This window comes from Onychomys torridus, chromosome 3, assembly GCF_903995425.1.
Source record: "Onychomys torridus chromosome 3, mOncTor1.1, whole genome shotgun sequence".
Lineage (NCBI taxonomy): Eukaryota > Metazoa > Chordata > Mammalia > Rodentia > Cricetidae > Onychomys > Onychomys torridus.
This window is the reverse complement of record NC_050445.1, coordinates 8,077,778-8,097,696: the sequence shown is the minus strand read 5'-3', so window position 1 is coordinate 8,097,696 and position 19,919 is coordinate 8,077,778. Positions and strand designations below refer to the sequence as shown.

Genomic DNA, 19,919 nt, shown 5'->3' with positions numbered 1-19,919 from the left:
TCTGGGTTTGTTCTCAGACAGGCTTTCTCTAGGGGAGTGCCTCTTAGTAGTCCTGCACAGGGAGCAACATTGGATCCATACTTATTTGAAGGCTCTTGATTGTTGCCTGGGTCATGGACCTGATCCAGATCAGGATTATCAGGCAAGTCACTGGCCAGGCAAGGGCCAGATGTGTGCTATGGAATTATGGAAAGATTGAAGCACTAGTATCCAAAGGAGGACCACCTTTAGGACAGATCCTTTGCTATTGGGCAAAAGGATGTAACTGGCTCTTCCCTTTTTCTTACATACCATGCTTAGTATAGATCTTTAGATTAAAAATTTGCACAAATCAAGAACTGTTAGTTCAGGATTTGAAGATATTGTAAAGTCTGACTGAATGAATGCTTTGCTTTTCCTTGTTATTACTCGCTTTCTGCAAACTTCACTGTCTCTTAGTGACAGACATCTAGGGATGTGACTAAAACTGTGGCTGCATCTTCTCTCTTTGCCCTGGAGCAACACCTACCCACCTGGGGACACATCCATGTAAAACGAGTTTGGTCCATTGACCAATAGGAGCTGAAAGGAATCCTGTGTGGATTCCAGTTAGTCCTAGACTTGACACCTCCTGGTACAGCAGAAGTGGAGGGTCACCTCCTCCTGGTGGCTGCCTGGGTGCACAAGCTTGTTCCTTTCCCTCCCTCCTGAGTCCTGTGGGAATCAAATTCAAAATGAATTAACACCCAGTTCAGAAGAGAAGCCTTTGGGTCTGGTCATGGCCTCAGAGAGCCTGTTATTTTTACATTTCTTAGCTAAATAGGAACAATATTTTTTTAAGCCTGTCCTCACTATCCCTGCACATTGATTTTGTTTTGTCCAATTTCTCTGCTTATTTTCAGCCCTGCTGACCTGGTTCATAACATCATGTCTTTTGTTTTGTTTTCTTTCTCTCCTTTTTTTCTTTTTCTTTTTGAATCTTCAAAATAATTGTGTCTGGACTATGGTCAAGATTCACAAAAACCCCTTTGATTAAATCTCTCATTCATTTATTCAGCACCCATGCCTTTGTATTTTGAGAATATTTTTAGAAGCCTAATGAGGCGGAAGGATTTGTGTTTCATTTCCCTTAGCTTCCCTCTGTTCAGACACCTGCGCTTGCCAATAATTACCACTCCCGTGGGCCACATTCTTTTGTTTTTGTTTTTGTTTTTTGTTTTTGTTTTTCGAGACAGGGTTTCTCTGTGTAGCTTTGCGCCTTTCCTGGAACTTGCTTTGGAGACCAGGCTGGCCTCGAACTCACAGAAATCTGTCTGCCTCTGCCTCCCGAGTGCTGGGATCACAGGCGTGTGCCACCACCACCCAGCCATGGTCCACATTCTTTATTTCTCTGTCTGTTGGGCAGTGTTTTAAAACAATATTGGGGAAAAGCTGGGTACAGAGGCATATATCTACACCAGAAAAAAAAAAAATAGTCACCCCCACCAGTAGTTCAAGAGACGATGCCTCTAAAGAGTAAAATCTATTTAAGTACCATTTTCAGGGTAGTATAGTATTGCCTTTTCATCTTTTCCTATCACCTTTACCTATATAGCCCATCTCCTTTGTTCTTCTTGTTTCTTAATTTAAAAAAAAAAATGCTATTTGTGACTCCTACTTTTTCTCAGAAGTAGAAAATTGCCTTGTGTGACATCTCTTGACAGTAGGCTCTTGATACAGACCAGTGTGAGCCAATTGGGTTTTGCAGGTGAGTGACAGTCACCCCAGCATTTAAAAAACATTTATTCACGAAAGGCATTTCCAGGAGAGCATAGTCTCTTTTCTAGAGGGTTAGCCCATTTCCCTTCATTTTAGGTAAAGTTTTCATTGAACTGTAACATTCATGCAGAAAAGTATGAAGAACTTAACAGATAGCTTCAAGAGCTTTCAGGAACTGGCTGCATCTCTGTGACCAGTATCTAGACTGTGAAACCGAGTATCATGCTTCAGAAGCCCCACTCCCTGTCCCGCAGAGCTGTAATGCCATTGGATGTAGTAGGAATCTTTCTTAAAGAATCTTGTTAATAAAAACAAACCCGAGGGCAGTTATTGGGGTGAATGCTGGAAGATCAGAGAAGCAGAACAAACCACAGCTATCTCACCTTGCTAGTTCCTCCAGTGATCCTGTTTCCTCAGGCTGGAAGCTTCTGAGTCCTCCTCCACATGAATCTCAGCTGAACTGTGCTGCTCCAAAGCCTGAATGCTAAACCAGCCAAATGCTTAACTAACTTAGTTCCTGGTCCTCAGGCCTTATATACCTTTCTGCTTTCTGCTATCACTCCCTGGGATTAAAGGGGTGTGTCACCATGCCTAGCTGTTTCTAAAGTGGCCTTGAACTCAGAGATCCGGCTAGCTCTGCCTCCCAAGTGCTGGGATTAAAGGCGTGCATCACCACCGCCCAACTTCTGCTATGGCTTGCTCTGACCCATTTTCTAGCCACCATTTCTGGCTCTGTTCTAGTGGCTGTTTGTTCTCTGACCCCAGATAAATTTATTAGGGTGCACAATATTGTGGGGAACACAATACCACCACAGGATCAACTCTGCTTGGCCCTGAAACAGGGATGTAATTTGGATCTGCTGTAGACTATTCTGGTCTGGAAGACTCACTTCTGTCTCCGTGTGCCATTGTTGTTTGTTGATTGTTGATGCTGTTAGAATTCTGTTGTCTGATTATGTGAAAATGTGTCCATTTACTGATAGACAGAGGGTTTCCCTGGTAGAGTGTGTGTGGGGTGTTGCTGTGCTCCTGTACATGGCTTTGGTCACTACACAAGCACACTCCTAGAAACAGAGTTGTTAGCCACAGGTTCACATATGTTCCTCTAAACAGGGTTCACAGGCCGTTGTGCTGGCGGACATTTGCTCCAGGAGCACGCACGTGAGTGTTTCCATGGCCCGGCATCCGTGGCCGCTACTGTCTGTTTTCTTTCAGCCGATCTCGTCACTGTTTAACATTAGCTTGTTATTTTTAAATTGCCCGACCTTGCTTTAGTAAAGACGTTGGTGATCTTTTAGAAGAATCGCTGGGCCTGAGTACAGTGGATAAAAAAGTATTTTAGTCTCAGTTATGCCTCTTAGTCATTTGAGTCACAGCCAGTGTAAGATTTATCGGTGTTTATGGAGTTGTGGTGTGTACTTCCAGGGTCACGAGTTTCTACATCTTGATCTTAGTTTTCTCAGCACTGGATTTGTAACGTTGTTTGGGACATTTAAGAACACATATCCAAGAGGGATGGAGAGGGGCTCAGTGATTAAGATCATTACTGTTTTTCCAGAGGATCTGAGATCCAGTCCCAGCACCCATGTCAGGTGGATCCCAAATGCCTGTTAAATCCACCTCCAGGAATTTGACATCGTCTATCTATTGGCTTCCTCATGTACCCCCACACATGTGGCAAACAAAAATAAAACAATCTCTAAAAAAAGAACATATATACAATTATACATTCATTCTTCAAATCTTCCACCTCACACCGGAGTGAGAATGCTGGACATGGGGGAGGATGCAGAGGTGAAGGAAACAGTCTCCATCCCAGGAGGCCCAGAGGAGCATGTGATGATGCTGGAGCAAGGCTCAGGAAATGCGCCCTGGGCATCCGAGGAAGGCGAGGATCCCGGAGCATCTCCTAAGCACTGACATGCCTTTGCATCTGATTGTCACACAGTTTTGTGAATGGAGGGAAGGAGTTTCCCTGAAATCTCCCTCGCTTAGGAGGTAACAACTGCAGCATGGCTGCTGTGCAGGGGGATCTAGAGGAAGAAAGTGAGTTTTCTTTAAAAGATGTATATTTATTTGCTGTTTGTGTGTGTGTGTGTGTGTGTGTGTGTTTGTGTGTGTGTGTGTGTGTGTGTATATGGTAGTCTGTTCTGTCTTCCACCTTTGTGTGAGTGTCTAGGATGAGTTCAGACCGGTAGGTAGGCTTGTGTGGCAAGTGTTTTCCTTGCTGGGTCATCTTACTAGACTCAGTTTTAGTAATATTTAAAGAAAAACTTATTATTTTGCTTGTGTACATATGTATGTGTGTCTGTGTGTTTATATTTGTGAGTGTGTATATGAGTGTGTGTGTTTGTGTGTATGTATATGTTTGTGAGTATGTGTGTATGTGTTTGTGAGTGTGTGTATGAGAGTGTGGTTTGTGTGTTTGTAGACCAGAGATTGACATGGGAGTCTTCCTCCATCACTTCCACCTAATATATTTAGGCAGGGTCTTTTGTACCCAGAGCTCACTGACTTGTCTAGTCTAAGTACCCAGCGTGCCGTGTGGATCTCCTGTCTTTACCTCTGGAGTTGCAAGCAGGCCACCATGCTTGTGTGGCATTTGTGTGGGTGCTGAGGATCCAACCTCAGGTCCTTACACTTGTGTGGCAGGCCCTTCACTCACTGAGCCAGCTCGGTAACGCTGAGATGCTAATTTTTAATTTCTTTTAATTTTTGAGATTATAATGTAATTACACCCTCCCCTCCTTCTCCTCCCTCCTAACCCTCCAATATACTCCTTCTTACTTCTCAAATTTGTGGCCCCTTTTTGCATTAGTTGTTGGTATATACATAAATACAACTTGCTCAGAATATGTAATTAAAAAGTAGATTTTTTTTTTTTTTTTTTTTTTTTGGTTTTTCAAGACAGGTTTTCTCTGTGTAGCTTTGCATCTTTCCTGGAACTAACTTGGTATCCCAGGCTGGCCTCGAATTTACAGAGATCCACCTGCCTCTGCCTCCCGAGTGCTGGGATTAAAGGCGTGCGCCACTACCGCCTGGCAAAAAAATAGAATTTAACATATCATTAGGAGAAGCAATCGAGATACACAAATACAACTTCTCGCTCTCCTGTTGGCTGAGAGTTGGTCTCCATTTTGAAGGCACAGTGGGTAAGTGTGTGGACAGCCTGCTCTGAGCTGGAGGTGGGTCACATGCTTCAGGCCTCTCTGGAGGGTCATCTGGAAATCTTCCAAGTTGCAGATGCGCATCCTTCTGACTCAGCAGTTCAGATTGTGCAGTGTGCCTTACCCCTGTGCTCAGTGTGAGCGACGGCTCATAGTAGGGACTGTAAGGAAGGGAAGTGGTGGCCCGTTCCTTTAATGGCTTCCCATATCGCTCATGATTGCTTGAGACAGTTTCCTGTCTCAGGCATCTCTTTATGGTTCAAGCCTATGAATGTGAGGAACAGTGCATTGTGTGGTGGCATTTAATAAAAGTTAGGAGAAATGTAATTTTTTATCGGCAAGAAAGCAGAGATGGCGTAGGAGAGGAGAGAAGTGGGGAGGGCCGGAGTTGGGGCGTCACCCTGTCTTTGTACAGTTGTGGAGTTGTGAACCCATGAGTAAGATCCCACCCCTCCCCACGAGGAAGGGGTGAGATTGCCTCGGACTTTGAATGTCAGTCAAACCACTAAATGTTAGTGTTTACCACACCCACTAGAGCACGTTCTGTCTCTTGATCTCACCACAATAACCGGATGAAGCAACAATTTTTGCTGCTTTTCAGAGAAGGTATCTCAGATCCAGTTTTTAAAACAATCTGCATGAGATCGTTCAGTGGCTAATATTATAACTGAGAAGATTAAGTGGACTGTTTAAGAGGTGACTTCTTTTACCGTGGACATATTAAGGGATAAAAGACAAAATTCTCAAGCACTTTTTAGGTTGAATGAACTCATGCCAACTGATAGGAACGATCGGAGGTTTATCAACAATGTTTCTCTAGCTCAATGTCTGCTCACCTTATTACCGCCACGACCCACTCTCAGCTCTTCAGCCTACATTAGGGCTTGGCTTCCCTCTTATTATCACTGAGTAGCAAATTTGGAATTTATTAAGAAGTGGTTGGAGGCACGATGGTTTTTTGCCTACTGCAGTGTGTGGATGGGGACAGGGGGTCTCCTTAGGACTCTAATCTTTGTTGATGGGAAAGGGGACAACTAGGTTTCTTTGTTTTTCCTTTTTAGGTCTACCCTGTTTCAGTGAAGACCAAGAGATTAATGCAACATTAACACCCCCTCCACCCCTTCTTTCAGAAGAACCGAGTTTATTCAGGTATAGTCACTGGAACTTTCTAGAATGCTTTAATGGCAGGTCTACTGACTTGGTATGTGACCTTAACAGCACCGGGCAAAGCAGATAGAATGTAATTAATTTCAATTATACTAATGAGCAACCAGAATTGTGGGAGGTGCTCAGCAGCTTACCGCTTTCACTGGTGAAACAGGTCATGAACCAGGGACTGGAAATGCATAGAACAAAGGGAACCTCTTTTAAAGGGATTTCAGCCAACTAGAGGACCACCAGGAGGAGAAAGTGATGCTTGGAGGCTGGAAGAACTAAGAGGAGAAAATCAAGGTTTTTCCCTCTGAAGAAACAAAATAGTATATCTGCAGGGAAGAATACATTTTCATTCCTCTTAAGAAGCTCTGTAAGTAGTTTAAAGACAGATGCTAAGGTCACAAAGTGCAAGGAAAGTTAAGATTTCAGGGACAGGCAGAGCATCTGAAAGTCTCCGTGAGCCTTGCCTTCAGTAGGAGCTTATGTTGGTGACTGTCTGTGGGTTTGTGATTGTGAAATGGTGTGCTAGCAGGTGCTATGGTTTTATCCTTCAGTTTTTATGAGTACATCAGATGAGCAGGTGGGGGATAAAGCCAGGGTGGAGAAAAACGATGAAGGATTATCTGTTAAAACTTAGCTGTAGTCTAGTCTGATTGGCTGGATGGTTTAGTTAACAAAATAATTCTGTATGCTAGATGGTGCCCAGACATGTCTGTGTCTGGAAAGAATGGAGAAGGATTGGTGATCTGGAGGTATGGCAGGGCCAGTGATCAGCCTGGGACAGGCTTGGCCATCCTCCCCTTCCAGGGAGGTTTTACTGAAGCCTTGAGATCCAGTGTGTGACACTCAGTAGGTTCCTGAGTAACAATAGGAGTCACCCCTCAGCTTCATGTCCAGATGTTGACTGTGGTTCACTCTTATCCTGGGAAGATCAGAAAGTGTTTATCATGGAGGCTGCTCCTGGTCTTGGTAGAAATGGACATATTAGTGATCTAGAGTGTGAAGTGGGAATTACACTCTGATGTTTGCCAATGGGGAAGCCAGTGGGTAAGTTGGAGGCAGTTGGGAAACTGCCTGATGTCATAGCTACAAGTGCAGGATTTTCTCAGTAGGATTAGGAGTTTGAGTGGAACTGCCCAGCAGCGGACATGCTAAATGAGGTTGTGGTTGCATGTTTAAAGAACATCCATTTTGTAGATATTTACCATATGTCTGTGAATTCTGTGCTCTGTGTCTTGTAGGTCTTAGGAATGTAACAGGGGTGTGTGACCTTCACATTATAAATGAATAGGTGTATGAGTCAGGTCTAATAAATGCTATGAAGGACTTTAGAGAAAAGAGGACCAAGAGTTGACATTCAGTTTTAATCAGGATGGTCAAAGGTCTTTCTACTAAGTGGCCATTTAAGCCAAGATCTGAAGAGATCAATCACATGTCTCAGAAATGTCTGATTATTTGGTAGAGGAAATAAAAATACAAGCCCCAAGGCCACTCCAAAGGCCTGTGCTCCAGTCCAGAGCCAGGAACACTGACTAGAACAGAATGTCTATAAGGAAAGAAACTACATCTGTCTCGTTGATGAACATTATGTCCCTAACATGACATCCAAGACTTAGTATATTTTTGTTGATGAAGTTCATGAATACCAAAATGGCACAGGAATATGAGTACACATTCTCATCATGGGAAAATTCTAGTTTTTTACCTTATTGGTAGTGATCATAAGCTGGGGAATTTGCTACTGGCTTTAAGAATAATTATGAATAAGAGTTACAACAATACTTTAATTAAAAATAAGTTGTTAGAAGCCTCCCTCTGTGTCAGGTATTGTTAAATGCTGGCAGTGAGTATGCACCCACAACACCCCTGTTCCACAAGGCTTTCTGTGTGTAAGACACATCGCAGAACTTTAGATTATGTTTCCTTACCTGCTGTGTGGCCATACCCTCCTGTCTCCTCTCAGATCCATCCTCTAGCACCACAACAGGGACTTGTGTGAGGCTCCTTATGGTCTTGCCAAAGACCCTTCAAAGTGTCTTTCACCCTTATAAGTCTTATTTTTAAAATTAATTTATTAATTTAGAGATAGTGTCTCACTGTGCAGCCCCACAAGCTTGGAACTCTCTATGTAGATGAGGCTGGCCTTGAACTCAGAGACCCACCTTCCTCAGCCTCCCAAGTGCTGGAATCAAATGTTGGCCGACCACGCCTGACTCTACCTTTTTGTATTTAGAAACATGATTTGGTCATTATGTTCCTGCTAAACTTTTCCAGTTTTGAGACACAGAATGACTTATTTTTTTAATATGCATGGGTGTTTTGCTTACATGTATGTCTGTACACCATATGTGTGCCTGATGCCTGCAAACCCAGAAGAAGGTATCAGATCTCTTGGAACTGGAGTTACAGGTGGTTGTGAGCTGCTGTGTGGGTTCTAGGAATCAAATCCGGGTCCCCTACATCTCTTCCAGGATCTTCTTGCTGTATGAGAACATTGCAGAGAGCTTCACATAGCAAGTCAGGGCAAGCATAGTAGGGCTGTTCTCTCTTCTCAAGCGGTCATTAGTAACCCTTACTACCTCCTCAAACCCCAGTTATCTTTCTGTAGGCTACCTTCAAAGAACAGTAACATGAATTTCTAGATTGTTCCAGAATATTCAAACTCAGCCTTTGGTTCTTTATACTGTACTATAAGGTAGACTTTAAGGTATTATTCTTTTATTTATTTTGGTGGGAGGTAGGATAGGAAGGTGTGTAGGAATGGCTAGCCCTATATCTGTTCCTATATCAGTTACTTTTCAGCTGCTGTAATAAAACACCATGATTGAGGAAGCTGGGCTCATGGTTCCATACAAGCGAGTGTCCATCATGGCCAGGAGGCATGGCAGCAGGTACCAGTGAGTGTCCATCATGGCCAGGAGGCATGGCAGCAGGTGGCAGGTATGGGGCGGGAGCAGAGAGCTATGAGCTTTTACTGAAAACATGAGGCAGAGGGCACACTAGACATGGAGGCAAGACTCTGAACTCTCAAAAGAGCTCCTCCCATGGCATGCTGTGCACCTCCTATACTCCAAACAGTGCCACCTGCTGGAGACCAAGAGTCCAAATGTCTGGACCTTTGGGGGACCCCCAGACCCCCACAGTTCTTTCTGTTGCTGTGATGAAGGACATACAGAAGCAGCTCATCAGAGGAAGGGTTTGTTTGGGTTTTAGAGGGAATTTGCCCTGGAGAAGAAGGTGTGGTGGTGGGAGTATGCCAAGGTGGGTCTCTCACATTTCTCATGTTCCGTCTAGCCTGGAATCAGGCCGGCATATCCTTCAAAATCTTCTTCCCCAAGCCCCTAGGGGCCTACAGTACCACATCCCAGAGGATGTCTGACTTCCTAAAATAGTGTCACCTGTAGCAGGAATCGTAAAAGTTCTTATTAATAAAGTGAAACCTGGAGCCAGGTACTGGGGTGAATGCTGGGAAATCAGAGAGACAGAACAAGCCACAGCTACCTCACCTTGCCAGTTCCTCAGCTGATCCTGTTTCCTCAGACTGGAAGCTTCTGAGTCCTCATCCAGAATGGATCTCAGCTGAACTGTGCTGCTCCAAAGCCTAAAAGCTTAACCAGCCAAATGCTTAACTAGCTCTGGTTGCTTGTTTTCACGCCTTCTATATCTTTCTCTTTCTGCCATCACTCCCTGGGATTAAAGGTGAGAGTCACCATGCCTGGCTGTTTCCAATGTGGCCTTGAACTCACAGAGATCTGCCTGGCTCTGCCTCCCGAGTGCTGGGATTAAAGGCATGTGCTACCACTGCCTAACACCAAGCTGGAGACAGCTGCTCAAATTCTGACCCAGTGGGGGCACATCCCCCCCCCCCCACACACACACAGGGTTTCTTTGTGTAGTTTTGATGCCTGTCTTGGATCTTGCTCTGTAGACCAGGCTGGCCTCGAACTCACAGATTCGCCTGGCTCTGCCTCCTGAGTGCTGGGATTAAAAGTGTGTGCCACCACTGCCCGGCCACATTTTATGTTCAAACCATAACACATCCTCTAATTTTGTTTGTTGAATTGCTGAGCTATGTGAGGGACTAGCTAAAAGTACTGAGTTCATAGAGTGGGGGTGGAGAGAGTACTTACCTGTCTAAATAATTTCTTTGCAGCTGATATGCCCTGGCTAAGTGTGTCTCTAGTGGCTGTTGATGTGCATCCAAGGCATGTAAATAGTTCTTGGCGGATGTGTAGCTCTAAAGCCTCCATCATTACAGAGACGTTTTAGAGCTATTTGGTTGATGACTTACCTTGGGACACGATATTCTTATGGAGAAAGAATTAAAGGGTAACTGTCTTTTGATGAAGAGAATAATAACTTCTTGTCTAGAGATACTTTAATTTGAGTAATAATAATAATGATAAACCTGACTGGATACACAGATCATTAAGCAGTATGTGGACTCCCAGGGCTCGGGAATGTGCTTCACCTGAGTCACTGTGTATTTGAGCATTGTTGTTCATTTGTTTCCCATGAAACCTGTGGTTTCTGGGTGAAGCAGAGTGCAAGAATTGCTGTGAAAGTGGAAGGAAGGTGTTCTGTGAGGGAAACTTCATGCATCTGTGTGAGCCTTCCTGTCCCCACACCTCTTCCCTGAGTGTGTCAGCATCTGAGGAAGCGCCAGGATGGTTTTTCTTTCTCTGCTCTTACACTGATCAGCGTGAAGATCATTTTCTTCGCAGCTTTTTGTCTCCAGCCTGGATCCATGCTGTGCCCTAGGTCAGGTCATGGACCGTTTAAAGGGGTGTCAAGTAGCACTGGCCATTTTTTAAATGAAGCCTCATTGCCTTGGTCTAAAGTGACTTGGTGTTTTCCTTCCTTCATCCATCCCATCCATCTTTGCGTTTGTTTTTAGTGTTTACTGAGTATTTGTACTGGGGTGGGGTGGGGGGTCTGCAATAGGCAGTGGGGTCAGTCCCTAGTACCCTTCCTTCCACCAAATATATTCTTGGCTCTGAATCACTTAGTCAGGATGCAAGCTTGCTGTTTCCTAATGTGCTTAATTCTTTTTTTATTTTCTTCTGAGAGTCTATTTGGTTTTCATACTGAGAGGCATAGCAAGCACTCGCTTAGGAAATGTCTATTTAAGGGGAATAGTAGGAGTTTGGCCATCATTCAGCAGACACTTGGTGCTTTCATGGGAGACCTTTAAACTCAACTTCTGAGCAGCCTTTCCTGCAGAGATGGAAATAAGAACCTGCTGGGGAAGAGTCATTTGGTTTGGAAGGGTAGGTGCTAACTCCCCAGCAGAGCTGACAATGGCTGCATCTCAGGAATGTCATCACAGATGATTGCCTGAGCCTTTGGAGTGTTGAAGGGAAAGTACTCTAGTGGTATGATGTCTAGAAAGGCCAGAGATCAGGGAAGGGCGTCAGTGGTCGGTGTGCTTACAGTTTCATCTAATGACTGTGTGTTGTTGGGGCCAGGGAACCCTGATGAGAACTAATCTTATTCTCTACTATGTAGATGCAATGCCCAGACTTGAGAACATTGTAGGATTATTCCATGGATTGGGGAATAATTGGAGCACTTAATGTTCTGAGGTGGCTCATGGGAGAACAGTGTTCATCCAATTTCAGCTTATTCTTCAAAGATACTAACAATAATTAGTTTGGACATGAAAACTTTGGCTATACTATCTGATGTTGTCATGTCTTATACCGAATATCCCAACACTTGATAACAGCTATTGTGATTAGTGGTTAAATTTTGCATCTCATGAACTTCCACTTTCCCATCCTTAAAGCCAAAGGTTGGACCCCTTAGGTTTTGCTAAACTTCTTAACTCATCCATTGCTAGCCTTGCTGAATAGAACTGTGAGTATCAGTTTACTGTCTGAGTGGTTCAGGTGTCTCTCCAAGACATCATAAGTCCTTTCTGAGCTTCTTGAGCAAGTAGCCCAGAGAAGGGCCCCCCACATTCTCTCCTGTCCTTCCTTTTCATTGTTTTGTGTTACAGAACACTTAAAATTGCATCCTGAAGAAGCGTGGCCATCAATGGTCCCAAAGCTCCCTCCATCTTTACTCTTGTCAAAATGAAATGAAAACATTTTAGATCTCTGGTGGTGTTCATTTGCTGCAGCTGAATGTGCTGCAGGTGTCCCACATGGTTCTGGAGATCCACAGCAGGCCTGGGTCTAAAGTGTGTGGCCCTGCTTACTTTTGTTTGTCTAGACCAAAATTAATAGGAAGATTCTCTTACAAACCATGAGGGTTATTCACACAGGCATCCCCTTGTGGTGCTTTTTTTTTTTTTTTTAATCAGTTTTTACCTGAAAGAGAAGTAAAGAACATTTTTCTCTCTGAGCTCAACACTTTCTGGAGAAAAAGAAAAAGAAAAGGGAGTGTCCGTATGTACTCTCCATAATAAATGCTAATGTTGGCCTTCGTATGCCAAATGTCTTTGCAGCTTTCCTGATGTTTTTATATTTTATATTGTACTCTTAGTAATGGGCTTACATGCATGTGTTTGATGTTAGTGTGACTCATTTGCCTTTACTGTCCATGCCCGCTAGTTAGCCATAAGGGATACGTGAGGGTCAATATAAATTCTTCATTCATTACTAAAATATCTACTTTTGCTTTTTACTCGAATGAGCAGTTGCCTTTTGTTTGTTCCGAAACCAGAGAAGGAAACATCCTGAGGGTGAATTTGCAGTCAGCCATCAGAAAGGATGTCCACGTGAGATTTTTGACTTCTTCCCAGCCGCAGGTGACTTCATCTCTATCTTCTCCATGTTCTGCCTCCCAGGACCACAAGCCCTGGGAATAAATAATAAAACCCTTAAGTTGGGGTTTCATGTGGAGAAATTGTCAACTTGAATATTAAACAAGCAGCTGGTGACTATGGGGAGCATGTACATACAACTTCACTAATAACGTCCTAAGAGGGCTGGGGCTGCAGCTCAGGTACAAGGACATACTGACTCTATTGCCAAGCCCTGGGTTCAGACCCCCCCCCCAAAAAAAAATAGAACATTAGGGCTTCGCTTCGTATAATATGAAGTTGAGAAGTGCTTTTCACTCGGGCTCCTGCGATTGTGTGGCTTGCCTTTTAGCTTTCACGTTGACTTTAGGTTTGTGATGACCCGAGTCCCAGATTTCACGACTTTGCAAACCCAGCAGAGTCGACTGCTCCACATTGCCGCTCTCTTTCCTGGTGTCCTTGTCATTGTCAGCCAAGGAACTCACTGTTTCTGCTTTTCCCTTTTTGGGAGCTTTGGTGAGTTTAATTTTTTTTTCTGTCTGCCTTGGATTTCATTTGTTATAAAGACTTAAATGACTATTGATACAAGCATTTTTGATTCTGTAGAAGCCATCCTTTACCCCCCCCCACCGTGTGTGTGTGTGTGTGTGTGTGTGTGTGTGTGTGTGTGTGTGTGTGTTAAGGTGGTGTTTGTTTTTTTCTTGGTAAAGAAACAAGATGTGACAAAGTTGTTATCCATTTCCTTAGGAACTTTAATGCTGGCTCTCTCTACTGTTCCAGAGTAAATGATTTTTTTGGCCTGACATAGAAAGCTAATAACTGACAATGGAATTCCTATGGAAAATAGATCTCAAACTCCAGGCAGTTGACTTGCAAGCATGCCTTTGACTCATAAGGCATTGCTTGTTAAATAGTCTGGACCAGGGCTGGGCTTTGTTTTGGTTCCCTCAAGTGTGCCCTAGTTTGGTTTCCTGAGAGCTGAGCCCAAAGCAAGGATTGGAGTGCAGGTAGTTTTTGTTTGAAAATTGATCCCAGGAAGGTGGGGTGAAGGCAGGGACAGAGAACTACTGACAGCAGAGTGTGTTGCCATTCTGCCCCTGGATTCCTCTCTCTGCTTGGTGGGAGGTGGAACATTTACAGCCACACCATAGTCCTCAGTTGGGCTGTGCTCTTGACCACTGCGTTCCCACACTTTGGGATTGGGCTTACTTTCTAGCTAGTCTGGCAGCTCTGTCCCAGAGAAGAAAAAGAGAGAGCCCGTGCTGCCTGTGGGAAGAACTTTCAGCTGAGGCCATCCTACTTGGATTCCCTCACTGTGGCTATGGTAGAAATCAGCCGGGCTGATGGGATATGTCAAGAGCCACCCTGAGTATCTGCTCTCACTAACCCCCAGCAGTGTGATTGTGTGCAGTACAGCCAACCATTTCACTGAGCCCAAACTGTATTTATTAGAAGACCACCACTTACATACCACTAAGAAAGGAAATATACAACCACAGATGACAGAAATGCTGATTAGTAAGCCACGGTGGCCATTAATGGTGTGACACACCTGATATCAAATATTAGAATGTGGGAAAAAGCAGATTGGAGAACTGCTCAAATGTAGGTGATAGGACACTGTGCTGGCATGTCTGCTTGTCTTGTTATAGAAAGACACTGTAAATGAATGAAGTATTGTATCACAGTGTGTAAAGCAGGATTGCTCTCATGTGAGGTAACATTGGTAAGTTGTAGGTAGAGTCACAACCACACATTAATTCTCCTCAGCATGGAGTGTTGCTAACAGTGTTTACAGGTGACAGTGTACATGGTACCATGAAGCTGAGAAAGAAGTAGTGAAATGGAGGCTGGGAGAAATCATAGCTTGTCAAGCCTTTTAGTGAACCATTGACAACGTATGTGGGTCAGGTCTAATGTATGTGGCAACCTGGTGGCTGCCGTTCAGATCCTGTGTTTCTGTGGACCCGAGCAGAACACAGACCATGAGAACAGCTGGCTTTCTTCAGAGAGTCACACACAGCCACACACTCAGTATACACAGGAGGTATTTTTCCTGGGGCTGTTCCTCATCGGCCCTCTCAATTACAATGCTTCTAGCATCTTCCTGTATCCTTGATGACTGAGGAGGTAGTCCTGAGTGGAACCATCTTCAACATTAGAGCAGGTAGACATATACCCAGTACAGACAGAGAACCAAGATCCTGGGAATTTGTACAAAGATGAAGATGTCCCATCCCATAGTCCCTCAGGTTGGAAGAGAGGATCATCGGTGTCACTGAGTGCCCCAGGCCTCTGCTGCAAAGGCCACAGCTTTGATGGCAGACATCATTTCTTCAGTGACTCAGTTGTGGTCTTTTTATTAGTGATAACGTAAGTCTGAGGCTTTCATGGCTACCCATAAGCCTTAGCCCTGCTGTCTGAAGTAGTGTAAGTCAGATGACTTCTGTGTAGGCGTACATCAACAGTCAGTTTCTCCCCAGCAGGGGAAGTCAGTGTCTTCTGTTCAGCAACCCTTGAATAATTGGAAATAGCAACTTTGTCTTCTCTCTCTTCTCCTAAGTCTCTTTTGTGGGGTGGGGGAGTTTTTCAAGACTGTATCTCACTATATAGCCCCAGGCTATCCTGGATCTCACTCTGTAGGCCAGGCTGGCCTCAAACTCACAGAGACCTTTCTGCCTCTGCCTCCCGAGTGCTGGGATTAAAGGCGTGCACTACCACACCTGGCAAGACTTTTTCTTTTTTTTAGGTCAACGTTCCCATCCAGGAAGCCAAGAGAAAGTGGTGTGTGTGTGTGTGTGTGTGTGTGTCTGTCTGTCTGTCTGTCTGTCTGTCTGTCTCTCTGCCTGTCTGTCTGTCTGTCTGTCTGCCTGCCCTTAGCACTCAGGGAAGCCTTAACCCATCCTGCTGTCAGTCTCGGCTCAGGTTTCTCTAAGGGTCTGTGACTTTGCTGTGTGCTATTTGGAGCTTGTTTTTATTTCCAGTAAAATATTTAGAACTGAGCATTGGATTTTAAAAGACAATTGTTCTCAGTGTTTAATGCTTGATATAACCTCCTGCATCTTGAAATACTTGATGGATGGAAGGTATGCCTGCTGTGAAATCATCAGCACCCATCCCAGAATCTGGCCCAAGAGAAACAGGAAGTGAATCTGTATACATACATGTTCATACACACACACACACACACACACACACACACACACACACACGCACACACACATATATGTATGTATGTACACATACATGTACATAAACATACATATAAACACATATACACAGGCATAGATATATACTCATACACATTACACACACATAAATATACATATACATGTGCTCACCTACATTTATATATACATATATATGCATATACACACACACATATATATACATACATTTATATTCACATACATAGACAAATCTATATTACTTCTGTTCAGGTGGTTGTAAGCTGCCATGTGGGTGCTGTGAACTGAACTTGGGTCCCCATCCAAAAGCAGCAGGTGCTCTTAACCTCTGAGGCATCTCTCTAGCCCCCATATAACTTATTTTTAATGTTCAATTTTTAGGCAGTGCTACTTACTTAGAAATAGTGATTCCTCGATACTTTTGATAACATTTGCCCTCTCCCTTCCATGGATAGGTAGGGAAGTTATGTGGTTAAATGTTTACTGCTCTAGTTGGTGGTGTGAACCTGGGAGAGTGGGGTCTAAAAATGAGGCAGACTAAAGTCTCATGCAATAACCAGCTTTACTCAGATCATCAGACCTGAGTATACACCTGGGAAGAGCATGGAAGCACATTCCAAGAACAAGTCTATGGTTTTGAAGAAACTGAGGTCACAAGATTCTTGGAGTTTTCCTGCAGGCACTGAGAATTCTCATACGACTCCATTCTTGGGCTGTGTTCCAACTGTTAGAGATAAAACAGTATGTTCAAGTATGACTCTGAGAGTCAGTCATTCCACGTGAGTCACTGTGGAAGGTACTCCTGTGAAGAGAGAGGATGTGACCTTCCAGGGGAGTGTCCTGGAAGCTTGGGGGACAGTTGGGAAGGCAGCCCCGAGGTCTGTGAGCTTCAGTGGAGTACAGCTCCACAGATCTGGGACCAGAATTTTCTGTGGACCTTGGATTTACCCTGGAATTCACCATTCGGAATTCCCTAGTGGTCTTTTTTTCTGTTTTAATTTATTTTTGGAAGGAGGATAATGAATAGTAACATCCCACATGCTTTAGTTTTGCTTTTTATCTTCTAAATTCCTCTTCAAAAAATTACAGACACTTATTAAGGGAGCCTGGGTGCTGCCTCTCCTCCAAGAGCTTGGCCATCACAGGGTTGGGCCGTCTCCATGCTTGTATCTGGAGATCACCACGTCTTGCTAGGACTTAGTGGTGAAACCTCCTGTGGTGTCGGACTGTCCCTTCTGCTGTGGTGACTTAAAGATGACAGGGTCAGGGATATGAGTAGTAGAGCTGTCGCTTTCCCTTAGAACAAACCAAAGAGACCATTTTGGAGGATGGCTGCTTGATGTTTTGGAAAAGAGAAACAAGGAAGACATTTTGGATCTTCATAAAGCTGAATATAGAGATGGAATCCATCCTTTCTCTCTTGTCTTTCACACCTTCCCACTTCCTGCCAACCCTTGAACCCACAGCAGGTGTGAGCACCCAGGTGCTGAGCAGAAGAGGGGCCCTGTGTATCCTAAAAGCTCTAGAACACAGGCAACCTGCAGGCCTGGTTGCGGTCTTTTGTTGTGTACAAGTCCAAAGTCCAACAACTGTTCTCTGATTCTTTTGTTAAAAAAATCAATTCGTTAAGCTTAGCTTATTTAATTAAAGATGGTATTTGCACAGAACAAAATAACCTGTTTCCCTCCTAAGGACTCCTAGCTACAATACAGTTTTTACCCAGCTGCATATGAAACTAATAGATACTTACCGCTTCACATACTCTGTTGGCATTTTATATTTTATTTTTAAATAGCCGTGGTAGAGATGCAGGCCAACAGAAAAACATGTGATAAACATGTTTAAGCTCTAGGTTTAATCCCCAGCTCCAGAAACCAAACCAAACCAAACAAAAACATAAGCCCAGAAGTCCTCTCCCAGGATTGGGCGGAGACTGTGTGTACTCCAGTTGCTTCGGAGTTGGCCTGGAGAGCATGGCAGGAGGGGCTGTATGTGACTCTGAGTTGTAAAAGGTTCTATGAATTCTGCTGACTGTTCTTGGGACACTAGCCCTGGGGATGCTAGCTGCCAAACAGGAATGCAACTTCACAGAGATTCCCATGTAGAAGTCACATGGACACTTTAGCCCATAGCCAGGCTGAGGTCCCAGTTCATATCATCAAGCAGCAGGTCAGACGGAGCCGTCTCAGTCAGCCACCCACTTGAGCCTGTAGAAGACTCCAGCCATATCTGGAGAAGGATTGTAGTCACACAGGAAACCCTGACCCAGCACTGCCCAGCCCAGTTATTTCTGAATCCTTGACCTTCACGTTATGAGCCAAGTAAAATGGTTGTTTCAAGCTACTATGTTTTAAGTAAGGTACTTTGCTACTTAGTAACTGGAAGACATACTATGCTAAGAAGTAAAAATGTTTGAAATAAATGGTGTACATCTCTCTAAGACATGTTCTGTGCTCCTCACCCTTTTCTGAATAGTCTAGACATTACTTGAACCTTTTATTAATGAACATTTGCCCCCTTTTCAGTACTCAGGCTAGAATCCAGGTCTCTTGGGCACCAGACAAGTGCTTGTTACTGGCCCGCATCTTTAGCCCAATACCAAGCATCCTACCATGTGGTTAATAGAATTATGCTTTCAAAGGATCAGGTGACTTGCAGAGACTCTGGATGCTCTGTGGATCCTCCCTGCACTTTGGAATTGTTCTTTCCCCTAGCTGCCAGGAATCATTTCACTGTATCTGAATGTGCTGCTTCCACATGTTAAACCACATCTGGAACACTGTTTTCACGCTCAGGCTCCCCAGCTCATGCAGAACACCTCAGTGAGTGGTGGATGCAGATTCTGGTGTCTGACATTGCTCAAGGTGCTAGGTGAGACCGAGCTCCAAGAAAGCAGTGGTTTTTGTCACCCATTGTGTCCCCAGTTCTGAGAATAATAGTTTGTTTGCTCAGTCTCTGCTGAATGAAGAAATGTAGAGCTACTGTGGGGGGTGGCTGGAGCAAAACTCAGCATAGATTCTGTCCTTAAAAGACTGACTGGGGAGGAGAAAGACCTAGAAACTATTGGCTGGGAAAATGGGTAAAATGACATGGAGATGCCTTTGTTCTCACTTTATTTTTTAAATTAACTTGAGACAGGCTCTAACACTATAGATAGCTCAGGCTTTACTCACTACTGAAGCTCACAGCCATCCTCCTGTCTCAGCCTCCCAAGTTGCTGGGATTCTAGTGTGAAGTACGTTCCCAGTTTAGATGGTGGTGATTATTCCTCCTGGGGAAAGAAGGGTTTCTAGCGAAGGACTGCCGTGGGAAGCAGGGCTGATAACTTGAAATAGTGTGTTTCCTCTCCATCTGTTCTTTGAAATAGAGTAACCGCGTCTCAGCGTGGTTTTGGACTTACTCAGATACAAGAAAAAGAACCTCACCTTGGAATTTATCAGGAAACATAAATCAGATGTTGACCCCTTTGGGCTGGAATTACTGCTGCTTGTTTTGTGGTTTCTTTCTTGCTGTTTTTATTTTATTTTCTAGACTTTCGCTAGTGTAGGGTATTCACTCATTTAAGATGTCACTGCTCCCCTTCCTGGAAGTGGCCTGAGGAGAAGAAAAGCGCTACTCTCCTAACCCAGAAAAACCTCACAAAGGCACGCAAGTCAGGAGGCCCGAGCCTCGCTTGTAAAGAGATGCGTATCTGAAAAGCCACCGAGTATCTGACAGGTGTCGCTTCAAAGAACTAACATTCGGCAGTGTCATGCTGGAGTTGGAAGTGTGGCCAGGCCAAAGGGGCCTGAAAGTGGTGTGGACGTTTTGCTGCCTGTGCTGCTGATGTGATGTGCTCAGGGTGCAGATGTGGGTTCCTGGTCATAGGAGACGCAGGTTGACAAAGGGCCCAGTTAGACTAGTGCAGACGTGAATTCCGCTGGC

The 19,919-nt window shown here is 44.2% G+C and overlaps 1 protein-coding gene across 5 annotated transcripts in view; it reads left to right on the top strand.

Moving 5' to 3' along the window:
• Positions 1-19,919, top strand: part of Osbpl3 (oxysterol binding protein like 3) — a 180,638-nt gene that overhangs the window by 19,674 nt on the left and 141,045 nt on the right. For 4 of the 5 annotated variants that reach the window (XM_036180240.1, XM_036180236.1, XM_036180237.1 and 1 more), the window contains one exon: positions 5,966-6,053. The exons of the other annotated variant lie outside the window; for it this stretch is intronic. The gene's annotated coding sequence lies outside the window, so the exon portion shown is untranslated. The remainder of the gene's footprint in view (positions 1-5,965; positions 6,054-19,919) is intronic. 5 annotated transcript variants of the gene reach the window in all.